The following is a 2,695-nucleotide window of genomic DNA, read 5'->3' on the forward strand; positions in this document are numbered from 1 at the left end:
ACAGGCGAGACTGACGGCACAGAGAGAGGTAGCAGAGCAGACATAATGTAACAATGTAACGACCAGGGCGACTATGAGTACACACGTGACTAGAACCCGACCGATATTATCGGCCCGCCGATATTATCGGCCGATATTGGCGATTATCGATATATCGGTATCGGTAATATTTGGCGCAGTTTTTTTTTTTTTTTTTTTTTAATATATATATATATATATATAAGTTATAGACAGCATGGACAGCATGTTGTGTATATTTGATATTTTTTCTTTTTTCTTAACTATTTGTTCTATTGTGTTTTTGTATTTCTAGTTATTTATAATTATTAAATTCCCAGTTAAGTTTACTGTTTCATTGCATTGAGTTTATTAATAAGCTGTAAAATATCCTGCCTACATCACATATTTCAATTCATGTCAACTCAATCATATCTTTGTCAAGTGTTTGATATTTGAGGGTTGCTGATGTGGTGCCTCCTCTGGTCGTTAAGGGCGCCTGTTCGGAGGGAGGGGAACTCGTTGGAATAGCGTGATCCTCCCACGTGCTATGTCCTACCGGTGAAGCTTCCCCTGTCAGGTGAAAAGAAGCGGCTGGCTAACTGCCCATGTGGAAGCATGGAGCCAGTTTTCGGCTCTCCCCAGATCGGCAGAGGGTGGAGCAGCAACCAGGATAAATAAATAAAAAATTAGCACTAATGGGGGATTAGCACTAATGGGGGATAAACATTTGATGATAAAAAAAATAAAAAAAAATAAAAATATCGGCCGATATTATCGGTATCGGTAATTTTTTATTCCCTAAAATCGGTATCGGTTTCAAAAATCCCATATCGGTCGGGCTCTACACGTGACAACGACATTGTTTTACCCATTGTCCAAGTTCATATTCTGATTCCCTTGAAAGTGTCGGTGTCTGAGGGACAGAGTGTCACCCTTAGGAGCTTCGGCGATATCACGGATGATACAGCCTGTTTATGAACTGGATTGTGCCTCTGGGAATGTCAGCTATGGGCCCGGATTTAAAGGGAGAGCTTCTACATCACCTGATGCCTGCAAAGACGGAGGAGACCTGTCTGTCTGTGACACTGACGAGGGTGCAGCTGGCGGACCAAGGCGATTACCATTACCATTAGACAATGACACAATGAGATCATCACAGCAGTAGTTTTGACAGCTTTGATTTGTGCTGCGTCGGGAATATTTGGCTGGTGGCTGATATCCAAGTAGGCTATAGCCCAAATATTCCACCTGGAACCAGTGGTGCAGGTTCTCCGCAAATAGGCTATGACGTGGAGATGTCAATTTTGGGCAGCATGCTTATTGACACGGAGCTGCAGGGAGTTTGTGTGTCAGTTCAGATACTAACTGTATTTCAATGAACATCTCACTGTCATCTGGAGCCATAGTGGAGCTTCAACTTAAGACATTGCAAGCGCGTTTTCAGGAGAGCCGATCCGTCCGAAACCGTTTGAGGTCTTGAAATAAGGTGTGCGGTTAAAAAGTGTTGCTCATAAAAGTGTTCATAAAGGTGTTGTTTATTATTTATTAGATTATCTTTCTGAACACAATGTTTGCTTACAAACTGAGACCATAGTCATTTCTCTCATATAACCCAGAACTGAATGTCATTAAAAATATATATATATATATAATAATAAGAAAAATAAAAAGCTCTTATGCATTCAAATAAATTCCCATACAAAAATCCAATTGACTTTTACACATAGGAACCAGGAAGTGCAGGGACTTCTGGGTAAGGCTACAAAAACACATCATCATGAGTTCTGGGTTATATGAGAGGAATTATTATGATCTCAGGCTGTACACCCAGCCAGCAGGTGACTGAAGAGAAGCTACACAAGGTTTGAAAGCTGAACTTTTGTAATAAAACCATTGACTCTTTAACTTACCTCCTTGATTGCCATTCCTCATGCTAGTGACCGGGTGTAACATGTATATCAATGCTTAACTGCCTATCAACTGCCTGACTGCCGGCTGAATTCCTGCTTCTATTGATATGCTTGTGTGAATAGGCCCGCTGTACTGCTGAGGCCTCAGTAAACAGTCTCACAGGGAACAGTCTCACAGAGCGATGACTAACCTGCTCTCCAGCTGAGTTGGACTGAGATCAAAGTGGGAAGTGGAGAGACGTTCTGGTTCAGATGTCAGGGGTTGTCTTAAAGGAGAAGAGGAAGGAGAGCCGCCTTGCAAGGACGACACGGAATTCCTCTCCCTACGGCCTGCAGACAGAGACGACAAGCGAAGACAGGGAGCTGGCTATCAAGCGCAGACATTTTCTAGCAGACATAGAGATAAGCACAACAAATGTTGACTTTTGCAGACACACAAACTCGCGCCCCACATACGCGCAGTCGCGCACACAGCTCAGAGGCTGTTTTATCCCTCAACACTGACTTACAGACAAGGGGCAACACCATGGGTAGGTCTTGCGATTAACGCCTCCCCTGAAACATGGATGAGCACGCCGGAACATGTCCTGACTCTGAGCCGACACTTGGCTCCCCCAGACTAAAATACAGACAGCGTCCCACAGAAAAGACATTTCATATCTCCTCTTCCATAAAGTTAATCAAGTTGTAAGAACAAAAAACCCCGTTTGAATACCAGAGGAGTTCATAACGAAAGCTCTTGCAGGACAAACGTAGCCTATAGCTAGCAGCGTACAAGCCAAGTA

Source organism: Poromitra crassiceps (assembly GCF_964638095.1).
Source record: "Poromitra crassiceps genome assembly, chromosome: 7".
NCBI lineage: Eukaryota > Metazoa > Chordata > Actinopteri > Beryciformes > Melamphaidae > Poromitra > Poromitra crassiceps.